Below are 20443 nucleotides of genomic sequence, written 5' to 3' on the forward strand. Positions count from 1 at the left end.
GTGCATATTAGAGGCTGTGAACCCATGTGAACATCTCTGATGCCTCTGCAACAGTAGGTGAAATCCCACACACCCTGTTTCTCGTTCTGGTAGTCAGGTGCACATGGGGCTTCCCTCTGTCCTGGGGATGAGTGGACCCTTCTTACAGCCACATCTTACAGGCTTCTGCACATGGAATAGGAACTCATGCCTTTCTGTTGGCAAAGGGTTAGGCTGGAGGAATCACTGTATCGTAACCCATCCCAGTCATCCTCAGAGTCCTGGGAGCAGGGGTGGGTGTATGAGTGCAGTGAAGTTGCCTTTGGTCAGCATGGATGCTACTGGATTTGGATTCCTGCACCAAGGTATAATACCTGGTCAGGAGGGACAAGGAGAAAAATATCCCTCTGAAATCCTATTTATTTGGCTCCTTATTCAGAAAATTGTACAACATCTCAGAGACTATGCTACTGTCATCATGCAGTGCAAAGTAGACAGGAAAGTTTTAACAGCAACACCAACCAATGTGGCTGTTTCAGACTAAAACTTCTTTTTTTTCCCTAAATGTGACAAAGGATCATAGTCCCCATGTGCTAAGGATCTACTGCTGTAGGTCTCAGAGCTGCAAAACTGTGTCAGCCAGGGCTGCTCAATAGTTCAATGGTCTATTGGACAAACGAGAGGATAAGAGACACAGTAAAAGGCAATCTGAGACCACGCGAACATCCGCCAGCCCGTGCCACTGTTCTGGAAAACCCTAGGTTGTAATTAGAAACATTTCAGGATATCATCATAGAAAAGTATTTCATAAAGCAGTATCTCCTACTGTGATACATGTTAGATAAACACCAAAAAAAGGCTTTAGGCTGGCCCACAGGATCTAGCCCAGCCAGGGCACTCAAACCTGGAGCCAGAGAAGCCTTCCCAAACTCTGGGCTGCTGGGAGAGGCTGCATCTCTGGGTGGCACGGCACACTGATGCTCCAGAGACAGCAGCCATAGGGCTGCAAACAGTTTCATGCAGACCCCTGGTAACAGCTTGGGCCTCTCGCATGATCAGAAGCTTTCTCCTTTGCCATAGCAGTGGCTGCATTGGTCACAGGCATCTCTTCCTTACTGTCACCTCCAGTAATTCCTTGCACGCACACATATGGGTTACTGTCAGCTCCACTTTCCTGGAGCTGGTTGCCTAGGCCAGCTAGGAAATGCGGCTATGTTAGAGAGAGATACTCTGCTCCAAACCTAATGATGTGCAGCCAGAGGAACCCAGTCAAATGACTTTGCAAATGGCCCAGAATCTGCTTGCTTGTATTCACTAGCACGCCCCATGGCACCGAGTGTCACCGCGCTACGTATGGTAGATGAGCACTTGGTGTTTTGTTGGGTTTGAAATGTGTGTGATTCCCAGGGCTGCTTATCGGTTTTATAGCTGGCTTATAATCTATATGTTAGGCATGTAATGGTGTACAGTAGCATCATTGATCCAGAGCTAGATGTGGTGACACTGTCATCTCTGTCATCTCTCTTTTGAACGGTTCATCAGATGTTTGCAATATAAGTCTCCAATACCAACTTTATTTACCCGCAGCCATTACTTTGCACTGCAGCCATTTCACTGCACACAACATCTGGGATTTAATTTCAGGACTTCTCCACTCAGGAGCAAAGGCCTTTCATCCAGTGAGCTACAAGAGCAGTTTCACTGGCTTGGATGAAGAAGATGGAAGTTTATAACTAATAAAAATGCCAGCAAATCATATACATTTGGCTACATTCACAGTTTGAGCTGAGAGAATTGGAGGCAGTGTGAGCTCTTGTAATGTGTCATTTTCTCTGTCCTGCCAGCACATAACTCACACAACTTAAACTATCTTAACTACCGCTGGACTCCCCCGCACTTGTCCCTTGCTGCCCAATAAACAGGATAGTGATGTGGTGCTCCTAATTGCACCTGTAAGACTGCCCTGTACTACAACAGTAGTGTTCCCGGAGCAGCCAAGAAAAGAAACATAGCTTGGCAGACCAGTAATTGAGAAAGCTGATATATTTCCACCAGAAGAAGGTAGCAATTCATACCCTCTACCTATCATTATCCTTCAGTATTGATTCTCCAGTCACATTTTCTTTGTTAAATGGCTTATTTCATCAAGGAGGGATTCTGTGGTTGCAGTCAAACCTTGACTGAGCATATACGTGCATTTGGAGTGAAAAGTGCACGTGACCTGAATTTTGGACTAACCTCTAAAACTACCCTTTTAATGAAAACTCAGCATGCTACATCTCCCTGTTAACTCCCACCGTTTGAAGGGACAGGTTATGCTCTGATGGACCTGTTGTTAGGATGTTGTGTCTTACTTTGCAAAAATTGTGTGGTAGTTATCAGATCGGCAAGAAAATAGGTTGTAGTAAATAACACATAAAGTATTTGTGTGTGATCATTCAGTTTACTTTAAACAAATTTGCTTCACTTGTGTTCCCACTCCATTTGTCTGCCTTCTGTGGCTCTTCCAGCAACATATTTACTGGCACTGGATTTTCACTCAAACAGCAACGTTTAAGTGAACATGTTCGTAAAAAACAAATGTTGGATCTATAATCAAATAGTACTCACTCTGATAAGACACTACTATTAATGAGTTAAAGCCACTACGAAATTTTTGTCTGAGGGAAACTTAGAATTTACACACAATTACAAGAGATGCAAATATATCTGTTTTTCTAGGCATATTTTTGATATATTCTTTTTTTTGTGGAGGCAATGGAAACTATTTCATGTTGATGGTACAGGATAAAAGTCATTTAGTGTGCATGTCAGTCAGAAAAGAGCTGAATTTTACATTGCATATATGTAAAATAGTGCTGGAAGAAATGGATTAGCAAACAAATCAGAAGTTGACTTGCCCTTATGTTGTCAAAAAATGTCAATCAACAAACAAATTATGGGAAATTATTATTATTTCCCTCCAAGATTTATCTGAAAACAGATGGGAGTGAGGGTTAATGGTGTTGAGGGAGTGGATATCTGCCAGGGTCTTTGAAAGAGAGAAGGGTTTTCTGTTGATCGTGCATGGAGTTGTACTTTTACATCGCCTTTCAATCCCATCTTTTGTAACATTTGTACTGTGTGCTAGAGGAACGCAGGCTGGCCCGGGTTCACAGTGGAAAAATACAAGACTAAAGTTTTTAAAAAACAACTGAAAACAAATATGAGATCAATTGAAATCAAGACAGAGAGGAAAAAGAAAAACCAAAAAGCAGAGAGATAGAAACACTAGTCCAGGCCAAGGAAGCAGTATTGGAAAAAGATATGTCAACAGCTGGAGCTGTGGGACACTGAGGAAGCCAGCGGTAGCAGAGAATTGTGAGTAATGGCACAGACTGGAGCAAATCAGCTCAGAAGATAAAGGAGAGGAATCTCAAAATTCACCCCAAAACAAGTGGGAAACTGAGAGTTTTAGATGAAAAGCAAAGACGCAATACCAGTTGTGTTTAGTTGCTCACACAAATTTGGGAAAGCCTTGAGTAAGAACATTTCAAAGGTCAGACCATACTGTAGACATTGTGACTGGTAGATTTGCTGTTGTGACATACCTAGCTAGAGAAGACGAGTTAAAAATTCACAGAAATGCCCAGGTTATGCCTAGCATATGCAGAATGGGTTTCAAAGAAGGACAGGAAAGAAATATACATTATTTGAAGCATTTTAGAGTATTCTACCTGTGAAGGAGTTACCTGAGAAAAGCTGATACAAATCCAGAAGTCTTCTTAGGCAGGAAAGGCTACAGGTAAGCAGGGAAGAGCCAGTGCAGTTATAAAAGGTGTGTGTATTTGAATACTGCTGACATTAAAGTGACTGCTAGAGCTCACAGGAATTTTTTACTGAAACACATCTTTTGTCTGTGAATGTCAGTTTGTTGAAGCTGACACTCTGCAGGAACATACTTCCCAGTCTCAGCGGAAAAGGTTGCTTAGATCTGAGATGGGACCACTGGTCAGAAGAACAGAAAGGCAAGAGGCAATCAGAAGAGACAAATAATTAACTCACTCATCTAGAATACAGGAAAGCCAGGGTGAAGTCTTTGCTGGGTGAGAAGAAAGATTTTCAACCAGTTTCCACCATTTCAATATTAAGTCTAGCTGCTAGATCACTAATTCTTCTAGGGCAAGGTTGTTTCCTCCCTTCCTCACAGAAAAAAAACATCCAAGGAGGTATGGATATGTCACAGCACAAGCTGAAGATTTATTCTGAAAGCTTTAAAATACCCTGATGCTTTACACCATCACATCTCTCCGCCACTTAAGGCAGAAAGTTGACCCTGAAGCAGCAGTATCCTTATGAACAGAGGTCTCTGGCTCTGATGCCCAAAGTAACTGAGCTCTGTGTGGACTTGATCAGATGGTATACAACTACATTTTCATAGGTACTTATTTCTCAGTGCCTCATTTGAGACACTTTGCACCTACTGTTCTATTCTGTATTGTTCAAAGGTGCTGAAGACCTATTGCTCCCTTTCAAGTCCTACAGCAAAGCAATTAGGTTAAGTTATTTCAGACTGGGTTCCCAGAAATGAAGATGCATAAAATGAATGAACACATGAAAATATTGGCCCTAATATCTCTGTGACTCAGCTCTTCCATCTCTACAATGGAGAAAACAATGCTTACTGATTTTGCAAAATGCTTTGAGCTCTACAGATGAAAAGCAGTATGAATGTTAAGTATAATTACAATTTTTAGTAGAAAAAGATGTAAAGGATCATTTATCCCCAGAGAAGGGATCCCAGCACAGAGGGGGTATCTCTGTCTGGAGAACTTCTTGAAAGTTGAGCAGTTGCTAAGAAACCAGAGTACATTCATTGCAATGAATACCCCTAGATGGATGGAGTGGGCAACCATTTCACAAGGCTGCAACGAGGTAAAAAAGAAATGGGACCAGGCGTCATTAGCAGAAAGGAGATCATTAGATTTCTGCACTACAGTCTGCATGAACCTACAGCAAAAATGGATGAGGACAGTCATGTAGGAGAGATAGGAGGGAGTGACTCTCTTAAGTGCTCTATGAAGAATAAGGAGGCTCTGGGTGCTTGTTAAATGGAACGGCGGTGTCGATGGAGGAGCCTGAGGACACAGCAGATAATGGCTTATTTTCAAAGAGCTGAGCAGAGTACCAGAAGCTAAGGAATTACTGGAAACAGGAGTGAAGTAAAAAGCTGGAGTAAGGAGATAGGCCTAAATGATGAGAGGTACCAGGGTCAAGAGAAGTAGTTGTTTTCTTGAGCGACTGAATTATGTCAGATGTTTCCAGGGCTGCAAAGAGAGTAGGAGGAGAGGCATGAGAAAGGCTCAGGAAAGGGGGGTGTTAAGTCTAAGTGAGATAAATCAGGGCAATCTGTGACTGAAGGATGAAAAAGGTATATTGTACTTTTCTGGAAAAGGGCTAGGAAGTGAGAACATGGAAGAAGCACATGGAAGTGCTTGGAAGAATCCCAGTGTCAGAGAAACAGGGAGGAAGGGCTAACAGCAGCTTGAGAAATGAAGAAGGAATAGGAACACTATCCATAATAAAATGCCCTAAGCCTCCTGCTGGATATGAAGAAGGGATTCATACTGTTGTTTCTGAAAATATAACCCAGACGATTGAAAATCAGAGACTGGAAAAAGCATCCTGAATATCTTGAAGTGGTGGATTTTGTTTGGTTTTGGTTTTTAATGCACACCGTGTTGGACAGAAATAGAGATTAACACAGCACTGCAGGTATTGCTATAAAGGACTGAGAGAGGGAAGGAGGGAGCCAGTCAGGCTGCAGATGTGCACTAAAAAGCATGTGGGGAGAATGCTTGAAGGGGATCAAAGGTTCAGTGCAATCCTGAGATGAAAAGACAACAGGGATTGGTGCAAATCAAGCAAGGCACCGCTGGGCAGGGAGGGAAAAGTTGGGCTTATTAGGACAGCATCCCAGAGATCAGAAAGGTAGAGCTGAGAAACTGTGTGCCAATAGTTGGGAAAGACGAAGAATGAAGAAGGAGTAGCATGAAGAAAGAGTTACCGCAGCTGGAGTAATAAAGCAAAGACTGTAAGAAGTCTGAAAGATCACAGAAGGTAAGAAAATAGAAGAAATTCACATGCAGAAAATTGCTTCAGGATTGAAAAGAGAGATGAACTGTTAAAAAAAATAATACAACCAAGACATAGGATCTATTCAGAGTTTCAGAGAAGGAGGATGGGGCTTCTTCCAGGAGGGAGCCAAAGGAACAGGGATGTTTCTTGCTCATGCTACAGTTCTGTCCTGCAAGGACTACCCCTGGTAGGACATGATCTAGGGAAGCTGCAATAAACAACAGAGACAGTGGTATTGATCTGCTTGGGAACCTGCTGAGTGTGGAAAATGCTCTAGTGCTGGGATTATCCCCTTGGTCACCTTCTGGCAAGGTCCTGAGGTTGGAGGCAATCCCACTGCTTTCCTCTCTATAGAAATGCTCTGCACCCTACAACCTGTGGGCTGGGCTGGGAGATCCTCAGCTCCTCAGTGTCCTGTTGTTCCGCTGCTGCGATGGCACCCATCCCACTGCTCATAGACAGCCCTTCCCTGTGACTGCCTTCCCTTACAAATTAACACTCCTGATGCATGGCTGATTGATTAGGCAAAAACAATATAGAGACAATGCTTTACCAAGCTATTTAGACCAGATCACGAAAGCACAAACCCACTCAATTCTCAGAGCCGGAGAGGCCCAGCAGGACTATAGGGGAGGCTTAATACTGACACTAAAACACCCAGCATGCAGCAACTACATTATCTCTTCCTTACCTGCTGTTCCACTTGTGTCACTCTCTTCTCAAATCCCTGTGCTGACTTCCAGTCTCCTTCTACATCAAAGTTCAGTTCCCCATTTCATCTTTAAGGCCTCACATGGCTCTGTCAGAGCTTGCTCCCTCCTTCTTCTCCCACCCTACTCAGTGCTCAGTCAGCACATCTCCCCCTCCCCGGCCCCCCTCCATCTCCCTGCAGCAATGACTCTGCTCCTTCTCTCTTGCTGCCCTCTCCCCTCACCGCACAACCTGGTTCACCTCCCTCGTGCCTGCCCTCAGGACTCATTTACTGCAGCTAGTCTTCCTGCATTAATGACTTCTACTTCTCCTATGCCTTTGGCAAGATTTGCCCCTTATGACTATTAACTTTGTTTACTATATTACATCTTTAGAATGGGGAATGATTCAGAGATACCCAGCCAAAGCCAGGAGCAAACAAGACACGAACATGCCATCGCTCAGCTCATGACCTTTCTCGGGCACTTCCTTCCCTCATTCCAGCCTGCACGTCTCAGACCTAATCTTGTCCCCACTGTTTTCCCACTGACCTCACCAGAAGCAAGATACAGGCCTCACAGTTGCTGCCTAACAGCTGCTGAGAGCCTCTTCTGAAAGGTTGAGAAAGGCTGGGGTCTTTGTACTGTGAAATCCTGGGGGGCAAGATACTGCCTTTTTAGCTGCCAGTAAAACAGCATATACACATGATGGCATGTGGAAATACATAATAATGCTTAACACTACGAGCAGACAGCATTAGCAGGGAAAGGCTTTCCCCTCCCACTCACCCTTTGTCTATGCTTCTTTCCTGTTGTCAAAATTTAGCATCCTCCACTGAGAGACTCAGTTTTGCTCTGATGCTTGGAAGGCATCCAGTCCCAGCTCACTCGCTTTCCCTGCCAGTCTCCACAGGTATTCTGTACACAGGGCTTCCAGCTAGTCAAGAAATGCTCACTCTTCTCCCCCCCACAGGGGAGTCTCCGAGTGCCGGGGTTGTTAGAGGATCCCAGTGGTTAGGCAAAGTCATTCATTCTTGCTCTGATGTTTTAATCGCCTCTGCTCCGCAGCGCACCATGAAGTGCACTACAGGAGAAGAGGAGCCCTTCAGCAGGAATGGAGGGCAGCCCTGAAGAGGCGTTTACACAATGAATTGTTATGTCAGGTCACAGAAGAGGCGACAGGAAAACTCACACGGCTGTGGTTCTAGCTTGGCCAAAACTCATTTTGGTGTCCACTAAAAGTGACTCCAGGAGAGACAGTTTGGATCAGAGACTAATGCGTAGACGGAATTTCATGGTTTAGGTTGACATAAGTCTAACGCTGGCTCGGCAAAACCAAGGCCACAGCTTTCCCAGGCTGTGCTGATCAAGAGGGCCAAGAGGTTCTTGGTACACAAGGTATCTCAGAGATCAGTTGGGAAGAAGCAGACTGATAGACTGAGATGTGGCAACTGTGGGTAGAGTTAAGCCTAAGTCCCCAAGGGCCAGCTGTACTTTCAACAGCCACAGCTGTCCCAGCAGGACCCAGAGAGAAGCTGCAAACATATGCTAAATAAGGTGCACAGTAGCTGACATGAAGTCTGGTAGATGAAGAGACCAGGCTGAAAAAACATGAAGAACTATTTTCCTGCCCCACAAAACTCTGAAATTAGAAAGCTTCCTCTTCTGCACCGGGTTGGGACAAAGACGGTTTTTAAAGGCTTTTTTTTAGACCAAAACCGTGAGTTAGATGCACTGAAATTGTCAGTAAGCCAATAGTTCAGGTATTCACCTTATTCACCTGGGATTCAGATGGTCAGGTCAAAGTCTCTGTATCCCTCTGAGAAATTTTCATTGAAAAACTCTGACCAATTTCAAGAGACAAAGACTTTCAGCAGTGGCTGTAGCATGGGCAATAAAAGGGATTTTATTCATGGAGGCAAACACACAGTGGAACTGAAGTGCTGCCGTTCTTTATCTTGGCACACTTCCTGACTGGCAGCTCCAGTTCAAAGGTAGGGTAATGAGGTTAAGATCTAAGGTGCGGCACAACATTTGTTGTTGCTTCACAGACTATAACTATAGCTATAGCAGTAAATTAGAAACTGAGGAAGGGGCTGGAATGTCAGACCAGCAATTCCAGTGCAGAACTGGTGATTTTTTTCCAGGGAAAAGTGGGCAAATATGGAAGGAGTTTGGGCCTTGGCAGTCTTTCAGAGACAAGTTCTTTTTTTACAGACTTAAGAGTTTCAGTTCTGAGACCTATGTTACTCTGTGTGGGGGGTAGGTGGGGAGGTACGGTTTGGTGTAAGAAGCTCTGATGGGCATGTCTCTAGGTAGTACAATCCTGGCCACAGAAGGTGGCTTGGTACCTGGCTTGGACTTGATCCAAAACCTTGAAACAGCCTTTCAGGTTTCTAACTGAGTGTAACTGGACCAGATCACATTAGAAATAATATTCCTTAGTCTAGTATTGCGAGTAAATTTTATCCCATTATGAATAGCCTCCTCCCCAGGACGCAAGAGTGATGTTATGTGTAGAGAGCAGCTGAAAACGCTTCAGAGATCAGCCCTAGCACATAGCTCACACCTACAGACTCTTCCGTAATAAATTAGCGTGCTCAATGGATGAAAAAATATTGGTGCAGTAGTGCAGCTTGCAGTCAAGCTTCAGAAGGGTTATTATGACTGAGCAACAGTACCTGCTCCCCTGTACGTCTTCTCTGGCTGCTCCACAGGTAGTTTCACACTCCTCCTTTGCAGCCTCCCCTTCAGCCTCCCCTTTCCAAATCATCCTTCCCTCACTGACCTCCTCTCATCTTTCTGGCACGCATCACCCTTAAATCTAGCACACTTCTCCCCTCCATGGTTTTCTTTTAAAAGCCAGCATAAACTAACAGGATACACACACACACACACACAACCATAAATGTCTCATGATCCTGTGCTGCCATAAACCTCCCTCTTCCAAACACCCTGCTGGCACTGTTTGCTTGTTAAACAAGCCCAGTGCTGTGCTTAAGTCTAACTTTTGTTGTAATCACTTCAGGAGAGGGCCAAGTCACTATGTTTCCTTGTAAATCACTGGGGTAACAGCAACCCAGAGGAAATAACAATAATAAAATTATTAATGTTCTAATAGCAGCCTCTAAAAGCTAACACCACTCGCAAGGCTTGACATTTGTTTTTTGCTCAGCTGCATAAAAAGGAACCTAAAATCAAATCCATGCAATATCTACTTTAACACCCAATGTTTGATGTGGATTATGAGTAAAGCAGCAAGTTGGAACAGCAGCAGCTCATCTGGAGACATTGAGAGCCACAGCATAGCTGTGCTAAAGCAATTTGATCATACTCACACGGGCCAGCTACCCTGTTCAGCCTGGTGGGGTATAGACTGTGTTTACCAACACTTTCTGAACTCCAGCAACCCAAGTAAAAAGTAAGCGTAATTTTTCTTTCGTGTGTAAGATAGGAAGCTCTGTGTCCTGGCCCTTTTAGCACAGAGAGCACTGCTTTCCTACAGCTTTCACAGACCAGGCCAGCTGTTACTCCAGATACTTGCCCTGCCAGCAATTGCACCAAAATAATCCCAGGGAATCAGGAGCATAAAATTCTTTGGGACCCATACATGCAACCCATGCAAATCTTCAAATCCTGAATCTTAGCATAGCTGGGAAATGCATGAAACAATATTAAGCCGTATTTGGATTCAGTGTTCAGGCTGATTGGGAAGGGGCTGCAATGGAGGCTGTCCCCACCCTGGGGACATGGCCAAGGCAGGGAGCTCCCCTTTCTGGGATAGCTGGGGACACCAGTGGCTTCCTCCCCAGCTGTCTTCAAGAAGGGGTTTACTGTACATCAGATCAGCCATCCACTCCTCCTGCCCTGTCTTCCCCCCAGTTTCATATTCTTTATTAGTTGAGGAGTATTTGGGAGGCTTTGGATCGTTTTGTGAGTGAGGCCCAGGTCAGGAGTGGATTTACGGGAGGTGAGCATCCTGAAGAGGTTCGGCACACTCACATTCCCCTCATCCCGGGCTGCTCCCAGAGCACAGTGCTGGGCAGCCCTGGTCCAGCTGGGGAGCTTCTCTGGGTTGGCTTCTCCTGAAACACCAGTGCTGCAGGCCAAGATGTAGCGACTGCTAGAGGAAATTGCAAAATTAGAAAGTCCTGACCCCTTCCTCGAGGGTTTCAGTTTCTGATTTGAAGTGGTGCATTTCAGGGCATAAAGGGCACAGGGCAGAAAAGCTCCACGAGTGCATGGCCCTGCACATTGCAGCTCAACCCAAAGCACTGCAGTCAGCAGGGCTTTCTGCCAAGGAAATCCTATGCCGAGTTCCCTCCTGGCCATCTCTGGTGGGCTGCCTGAAGGGACAGCAAAAATTCCAGCATGCTTTCTGAACAGAGTAAGGGATAACCAATATTCCCTGCCTGGGTAAATCCGCCTCCACTCTCCGAGGGCAAGCGTGTGTGAGCTCAGTGAGCACGTAATGGCTGCCATGCTCCTCTGCAGAGCCACTGCGCTGGGGGATCTTTCTCAGTGTTGCATGAAGGGCTTTGGGTTCCCTGGGGTATAAAAAGTGCTAGAGAAAACCCAGCCCTTCCCTTGTTCTATTTCCTCGCCTAAAATAAACTTCACACTCACCTGCTGGGCTGGAATAGCCAAAACAGGTTGTGCATCGCCAGTGGAGCTGCTCACCCCAACTCAGGCAACCGGGCAACCGTGGCCAGACCCCGAATTCTTACCCAGAGGTCATTAAAGGAATCAGACAGAGCCTACCTGCCCAGTCCTTTTCCCAGGGGCAGGGAGAGCAATGAGGTGAAAGGTCCTGAGAACCACCAGGGCAGGGCTGCAGTTTTCCCATGGGAAGCAAGCTGAGGAATTCCCACGCCCCGCTATTCTCCAAAATTTCTACTGCTGACTGTCAATTACATTACAGATTTGACAATTCCTACTGCAGGCTGACGATGTTGTGTGGGAGAACACAGGAGACTTGCTGAGACTGCCAAATTGCTAAACACGTGATGGGGGTCTCTCCCTTCCTCCAAGTGTCTGAGCTGTGGAGGGGAAGGGAAGGAGGGTTTAAGTGGCACAGAAGAGGGAGGATGGAGTGAAAGCTGCCTCTGTTGTTTATTTGCTCCACTCTATGGATTATTTCCCTGGGGTTCTCATGTATTTTTATCATTAATAACTAATATTTTTTATATAGCGCTTTGCATCCTGAAGGACCCTAAAGCACAACCCATACTTCATAAACTAATTCCCAGCTGTGAGCCTATTTCCCCTCTTGGTTGTGACCGTATCTGCTGAAGGAGCAGCTCAGAGTCACACTAGATTTACACCAGTCTAACTGAGGACAGTGTGTCCCTATAGATCTGGCTGGGTATGTCAGAGACATATGCAGCGTGGAGTTGCAGATGAAAGATTTGAGTTGCCTTTTCTCCTCCATATTTTAAAAACGACAAAGGAAATTGCATTCAAAAAGCCTTGTGAATGCAGCATTACAATTGCAAGGTTCAAGATCTGGAGTCTGGGAATAGCTAAACCCAGGTTCCTACTGGGGCAGGGGCTCAGCCGGCATCTGAACCAAGGCACTGTACGCCTCGTGGCTGTGTCCCAGGCTGTGCACATCACTTTTCGTGGTGTAAGGAGGGATGGTTTTCCTTCTTTTTTTGCCTGGTAAAGCCATGCCTAGTAAATACTGTGCACAATAACTTCCAGTCACCCCTAGAGTTACAGTCTCTGACCCAAAACACGACCTACTGTACAAGGTGAGCCTGTCTCTGTCCTCTGATACATGCTCACGGATCAGCAGCACAGTTATATCTGAGGAGAAAAATGTAACCCGATAGGATGAGATGAATTATAAATTTTCTGGCGCATGGATTTTCTCTACATACTTCTGGGGAGAGACTAATCCATCTGAGCTCTAGGTCTTTGAGTTCAAGTTGGAGATGGTTCAGCCCTTACGCCCCCATATGGCTAGGATGCTCTGATTTCTAAGAGTTTGATGTTGTAACCCTATATGCAAAACAATATTGTTGCTGTGATAGAAGGGGGGGAAAAAGAGAAGCAACAGCTCTTAAATACTCCCTTCATCCCATCCACCCCTTTCCCTCCAGGCTTACATTAGTATCTCCCTTCCTGTGACATCTGGATGTGCAGCCGTGGATTGGGATTGCCTGTGGTAGCTATGGAACATCTCCTCTCCTCCCACACCTTATGCACATCATTTCTCTCTCACTGCAGATAATTGCATCACCCTTCCTGTCACTCGGCTCACAGTTGTAGTGTCACATTTGACTCATTACACACATACACAAATGTTCTTGGTACAAATTGCCAGTTTTGGTTTGTTTTACTTTAATCCTTGTAATCTCTTGATTTATTTCACTTGCCCTTTCTGTTGTGCTTGGACTTCTCTCAATGTCCCGATCAACTTCTGCCTTTGCTTTTCCATCCTTCACTCCAGCAGCTCCATCCCTTAAGTTGCACTCCACGAGTTTAAAACCCAGCATCATGTTACAGCATATGAGCACAACTATTTTCAAACTCTTTTCAAGCTCATTTTCAAACTATTTTCAAGCTCATTTAAAGACCAGTTCTGCCTCTTCTTGCAAGGTGAAAGCAATAGCTTTTACCAACTCAGCTGATATACTTTGCAAGCTCTGCAACAGGGCTCGTATGCCAGAAAGTTCCTATGTTTTTCCTACCTACAGCGACACTAGTCACTCTAACAGCTGTAGAAATCGTTTCTAACCTCTTTGCTGAGGAATCAGAGATACTGTCAATGCTTTACACATTCACTGAATCACACAGGAAAACATCAGTTAGAAAAAACAAATTATTTCATTGACATAGATATGAAATCATAACATGCATTTGTTATATAAGTTTATATAAAGCTGTTTTCTATTTCAGAATGCCAGCACAGCAGGGAAATGTGAGAAATACAATATTAAGAGGAGCAAAGTTATCCACAGCTTTAGGTGATCTAGATGAGCCTAATACATTTTTGTGTTTAGCACTATTTTCAGAAGAAATTCAGCTCAGGTTTGATTCCGGCGAAGTCTAGAAAATAGAGGCCATTGTTTACTGGGGGAGATGTTTGTACTGGATGCATGCAAAAATTATTTTTTGAATTATTTTTATCATTGCTGTGTTGAGGTTTTTCATTTGTAACTTGGACAATTGTCTAGCAGTCCCTGAAAACCAGCCACCCGCAATGTTTCAGCTGGTAAAGCTCAAGCATGCTGGATTTGTGTTTGCACCAAAATGTGTTCCAGAGCCTTTGCCCAGTTTTCCCAGCCAATCTCACTCTCTGCCGGTGACAAAGCATGGGAAATTTCAAACCACAGTGAGGATATTTTTGAAAGTTACAACCCTGTAAAAAGAGGGTGTTTATAAATGGAAATCTTCATATAATCTTAATAATAGGTTTTGCTACCACTGCATCTCCACCCACGTACAAGGAATAGCTATAGCCAGCTCTAAGGCAGAATCTATCAGCTACTTAGCAGCATGCAGCAGTGTTACGGAGTGAGGTGGGAAGGCGAGGAGGCTGCCGCCTCCAAGGAAAAATGCAAAACAATTCAAGGCTGAGAGCAGGCGCAGGGTCCGGCCGTAATGCAGTGCAATCCCCGTTGCAGCTTCAGCTGCAGCGCCAGGCAGGCAGAGCGTTGCTGGGGCACCATGTGGGTGACGTTGGGACGTGATGGGGCTTTTCTGCACTCCCACGCTGTAAAGGCTCTATGGAGGGTATCCGAGCCGCCTCCAGTGGCACACGTGGTGTCTTCTGTCATTAGCCCCCTCTCCTTTGCCAGTGTCTCTCAGGGAGGGCTACAGAGAGCAAGCGAGGAGTAAGTGCTGAAAAAGGCAGAACAGGAGCTTTGTATTGGCTTGGATGGGACTTTTCTCCCCAGTGCTCGGTGGCCATTCACAACACCTCTTTCCTTCCACCTTGTCATCTTCTCCTCAGTGCTACCCCATACTGGCTTCGTCCACTTTTTTCTCCCCTGCCCATCTATGTCTGTATTTCTTTTTCTATTTATTAACTATTTCCTGACTAAACTCATCTCCCCAGGATTGGTATTATCAGGCCGTTTTACTGATGTAGCCTTGGTCATTGCTAATGCGCTGTGATATACCCCTTCCTTCATGCCCGTCAAGGCAGCAATGGTCTATAAGGCAGTGTTTGTACCATATTTACTGCAGTAAACTCCCTTTATCATCTGATGCTTGGCAACAGCTGTAATAAACATGATTATTAATAATAAGGTGAGGAGAGCTGGTATAATGGTTCTACCTTGCAGGCAGCAGGGATATTCTTTCATAACCATAAGATTAATTTTTGTTTTCCATCAGTTCTTTTACAGGCTTCTTCACCACAATATCTGAATGATTTCCAGTGGCACACTAAGTGATGGGGCTTGATAACAGTCACATGTGGTTTGTTCTTTTATCCTCTCCCCAGGGAGAGAATTATGTATGCAACATACTGGTTATGTTGCTAGGGTTTTGTTTGGGTTTTTTAACATATGCACTGCTGCATGTTTGTGTTGGGGAAGACCGCATCAAAGCAGGCGCACTGCACTTAGACAGGAAGGTGGCAAGATTTCTGATGGTCCTTTGTTCACATGAGATCTCTGCTATCGTCCCAGGCTCATCCCTGCAGACCTCATTTGCTGCCCCACTGAGCTTTACCTTGTTCCTCTGCCCCTAAGGAGAGCTGCGAACTCTTTGGTCTTAAAACTAACTGCCTGAGTCAAAAGGTATTGCCACCAGCACAGCATCCCCAGCTGCTGTGCAGGGTCAGAGCTGTCAGAGCAGCACCTGCTCAAACCCCAGAATGACCATCCCTGGCAGCACAGTGGCTCTGTTTGCTGGTATAGCCCTACACCCTGTAGCCAAGGCCTTTAAATGCACTGAGGCACGTAAAAAGATGGTCTCATTTTTGTAAGGTGCTTATCTATGGAGAGATTCCCCAAAAGGGATAATGAACACTTTTGAAAAGCCAGCCTTTCTTCTGGGCATGTCAACCAGGTGGGTAAAAGCAGATGCCCATGAGCCCTGTCTGTGCTCCCTGCTGCTGTGCTCTTCATCAGCTCCACATCCCCCAAAACAGTGAGTGCTCTCAAGTGCTTCATTCTTGGAAGGGTGGAGAGCACTCAAAATGCCTTCAAAGGGCTTTTCCTGTGCTTCCCTTGACGCTTCATGAAACCTCGTGAAGTCATGTCAGGTTGGGCATTAATAACTCAGTGCCACTTGTGTCATTCTTTGACAGGGACAGCAGACCTCCTTTCCTGGTTTGGAAGCCCTTTGCCAATACATGTAACAAAGACATGCCAACGGTTTGCCATGTAGCTGTGGAATTTGTCTTCCAAGCCCAGAGGCTGGCTCTGAGCCCCACTTCACCACCTGGTACCACATGGGCTATGCTCAGGAGCAGGGTCCTGGACCAGAAAGGAATGTTTGTGTCTGACTGCCTGCCCTTCATGCGCCGTTTCTCACATTTCTTTTGCGGCTAGATAGTAAATATTAGTCTAATCTGCAACGAAGATTACTTCTAAGGCAAGAATCACAAGTGTGAATTTGAGAGAGCTTTCACATGCATGCAGCCTTCACATTTATCTGAGAGAAGGTCACATCAAAGATGAGCACATCATGTTTGAACTGGAAGGTGGGGAGAATTATCTGGCCCAAATGATCCAGTGTCTGATCACTTCCATATTTTTAATATAAATATCCTCAGGCTATAGCCCTGAGGCAGGGAAATACCATTATTCTCATTTTGTATGAAAGAAAAGGAGGGTTAAGTGACTTGCCTAAAATGATACAGGGAGTGTGTGGGAGAAAGAGGTACTGAATTCTTGGCCAACACCAAGCCATCTTTCCGAGCTTTCAGAGACAACAGCTATATCCAGCCCCCTTTATTTATTTCTCTAGAAGCCATCATGCCAAAACCTCTGCTAAATTAGAGAGTGAGACTGAAAGAAAGCTTTCAGTGGATTGCTTTTTTCCATAAATGGAAATATCACAAATCATTCTGGGAAAACAGGTCTTTCTGTTCTCATCCCTCTTTGTCTGCTTCTCTCCTTTTGGATGTCTTTTCCTCTGCCTCTGGCTCCCAGTTTTCAGATGTACAGTCCTGGCCATTTAAAAGTGTTCTTACCCCGCAGGAAGGGAGTAGCTTTTCATTCTTTGGAACTTACTATTTTGTGATGGATTGCACTCTGCAGGCAAGCGAGACCTCTGAAAGAGACAGGGCTGCACAAAGCAGCACAAAAATAAACTGTATTACCAACAATACCAAGCCAGGTTCTCATCGGGGGTAACTCAGTCTGACTCTCGCTGCAGCAGAGCTGACGGCTGCCAGCTGTCCTGGATAGACAGCCTGTACCCAAACGATGACCTGGCTGCATTGGAGAAGGGCTGATTTTCATGCATCTTAGACGTTCAGTCCCTCTTGGCAGCATGGCAGCTTGTCTCTGCTCTTATTGCCCCAGCTGGGCAACTTCTGTCCTGGTCCATGCACTGAGGGGATGCCTGTTGCACCAGTCCTAGCTCCTCCAGACTGCATTTTCCAAAGCTTGGGCAAGCAACAAGCAAAGAGTGAGGATCTTGTCTAAGGACTCCCAGTAATACCCAGGGCACTTGGGGGATGTTCTGTGATTTTCCACGGACCTGGGCATCCCCAGACTTTCTGTCCTGAAAAAAATCCAAGCTCCTCCCTGCCTCCTCTGCAGCCTGCACATCCCAAAGCAGGCTGCTCGAAGGATGCCCACACTGATATGCCAGGGAGAGGGAGGTGGCTGCGATGAATGAGAGAGACTGAGAAACAGGAGGAAGATCTGGTGGGTGAGCATGAGAAAGAGGATGAGAGGAAAGTCCAAACTGTGCTGGGAGAGCTGCAGGGAGGAGGTGGAAGCGCGTGGCTGAAGGTTCTCAGAGAGACATGCAGGAGAAGCCAGAGTGCTCAACACCAGCCTGTTCCAGGGTTTGCAGCATGAAATAGTTCAAGTTGGAAAGAATGGGAAGGGCAAAGGGACACAAATGCAGAGGAGACATTGCTCTCACTCCCTTGAGGGGCTCTCAGAGCCCTACTCGCCTTCCCAAATAATGATTTGCTTTTGCTCAGGCATTCAGGAATATTAACTATAGGGTGGAACATGGCTTTTCCCTCCCTGGCTCTGCAAACTGCGTGTGCAGCACGGGAAAAGGCTGTTATGTCAGATCTCGGCAGCACTGCTGAGCTGCTCCATCCCCCTCCCCGTGTGTGGCCACAGCGCTTCCACCAACACAGGTGCCAGGGAGGCTGCTGCACCATCTCAGCAGGCCACAGATGTCTGTCAGAGAATTGCCGAGTGACCTTGGCGCAAGAAGCGATATCGAGGCCTTCCCTACACCAAGAAGGTTTCTGAACTGCCACCATCCATCACCCACCTACTCCATGTGCTTGCACAGCTGCAGGCACCAGCACACCCACACTATGCCCTCTTTAACGCATCCCCGCTCGGCACAAGGCAGAGCAGTACGGTCACCCCCATTTCACAGGGTGGGACTCTAAGGCAGAGGGAAAAAGCGGTTTTAACAGCATGCCTGTGGCAGAGCAAAAACTGAATCTTGTTCTCTTCTATTCCCAGTTAGCACATTAATGACCTAAATTCTGCATCCTTTCCCCATCCATTCCCCAGAGGAGCTAGGAGGCATTGGATGAGAGGGTGTGGTAGCACAGGCAAATAGTCAGCATCCAGAGTCACGGTGCTCTGTGCTGAGCACAGACAAAGCAGGGACTAAAGTGGGACCCACGCTGCCCACCCTGCCCTCATGAACCTTGGCAGGGTTGAGCCAGGGAGGGGGATCAGCCTGGTGCAGCATATCAGGCTGTGGTGAAGGGCAGCTCCTCAATGCCATGGCATTTTAAGCAAGCCAAGGCTGGACGTCCCAGTGGCCAAGCACCTTGCTGAGCTAGATCAGCAAGGCTTTTTGGACACTCAGCATCAGGAGCAGATGAGCTTCTCACAAGTCCATATAAAAGACTGCACAAGATGCAGCATCTTTCCCAAGCAGCTCGATTCTTTACATAGGAATTAATCAGGCTCAAATACAGCAAGAAATGGAGCAGGGGAGCAGGGAAAGGATGGCACAGAGTGAGGGGGTTTCCAGGTGCAGTGCCTCTTCCCTCTCTGGCTGATTCCAACTGGGGGGCTCTGGCTGTGCGCTGGAAGCCTCACCTGGGAGGTGCATGCAGTCTCTACCTGCCCTCCCAGCATGTATGGGCAGGAGGCATTCAACGTTCAGGATCTGCTGGGCAAGGAGCTGAGATCTTAGGCTGGAGACTTCCCCAGTGCCTCGGAGAGTGGCAGTCTTCACGTGCACTGTAGAGCAGTGACTGCAGCCAAAGGACCAGGGTGACGAGCTGCTCGTCTGTCGCTGGCAGGTGGCCCCAGGCAGTCAGGGGCAAGCAAGGGATAGGGCCCCCTTCATGCCGTATTTAAACGGGCGCGTTGCAGGGTGGGAGTGTGCAAGGGAATTTTCTCGGCTCTGAAGCTTTTCTTTCAGAATAGCCATGGCTGAGATGCAGGCACTTCTTGAATGAGGCAACTGGATTGGGGATGGGTGGTTAATAAACTATTTTCATAACCCACAGTTTCAGTGTGGAAATATACTTCAGAGGTACAAGGAGAGGCTTTGTTCCTACCTTCTTCTGCTACTACTTACCTCTTACATGCACACACACTCCTCTCTACTGTCTCTAGCCTCTTCATGGAAGCTCATTGAACTAGTAGTTAAAGGCAATAGGTATCTCAGAAGCATCAGACACAAGCTGACTGGATGCAGAAGGAGCTGAGCTTGGGGGCTGACCCACCTGCCTTCTACAGCTATTTGCTCAGCACTGCCTCCCAAAGCATCCCAGACCTTGCTCCAGGAAGACTTGGTCTCAAGAAGAAAATCCTTTGAGCTTGGTCCTTCTCTCAGCCATTCCCAAATCCCTGAAAGATCACTGGAATTTATCTGGAATAAACTTTTCAAGACATGACTCAGGGACCTGATATGATACCTGCAGGTCTCAGCCTGGGTAGGGTTGGCCTGGAAGAGCTCTGGGTTCCTCACGAGCAACCCTTCCCAGAAGCAACAACCACAAGTGTGGTGGCTTCACTGTCCCATCACCCTGCACATCCACCTGGTCCAGTGGCTGGGCTCAGGGCCTTCCCAGGTTGCCACAGCATTTGTCACTCTCCAGACTCAGGCTCCAAACTCTTCTGCTGTTGGATCAGTCAGCCTGACCCACTTTGGTGGCTGACCTCTGGGGAGGGGGCCCATGGGATCACCATGCCTATCCATACACCTCATGTGGGCACTGCATTCCTCCTTTCTGGACAGATCATGCCCATCAGTTCTGTGCAAGAGTCCAGAGGGAAATATAAGGGAAGGCAGGATAAAAACTTTGGGGGAGCCCCAGAAGGTATAATGAAATTGCCTTCTGCATGATCACATCTGTTCAAGCATGAACAACCTGATCCTTTGAGATACTAATCAAGTAGTGGTCGTGATGATGTGGCTTAAGGATTACCTGGAGTGGTATTCCTGATTTCAAGAGGGGAGAGACATGAATGATGAAAATAAGAGCCTGGTAGACATCCCAGATGGCAAAAGACTGGGAAGATGTCACTGGC

General features: G+C 46.3%; 1 protein-coding gene across 2 annotated transcripts in view; it reads left to right on the forward strand.

The window, feature by feature from the left end:
- Window positions 1-20443, forward strand: part of CACNG2 (calcium voltage-gated channel auxiliary subunit gamma 2) — a 53277-nt gene that overhangs the window by 25852 nt on the left and 6982 nt on the right. The window lies entirely within an intron of this gene.

Source organism: Falco peregrinus, chromosome 6 (assembly GCF_023634155.1).
Source record: "Falco peregrinus isolate bFalPer1 chromosome 6, bFalPer1.pri, whole genome shotgun sequence".
In the NCBI taxonomy this organism is placed as follows: Eukaryota; Metazoa; Chordata; class Aves; order Falconiformes; family Falconidae; genus Falco; species Falco peregrinus.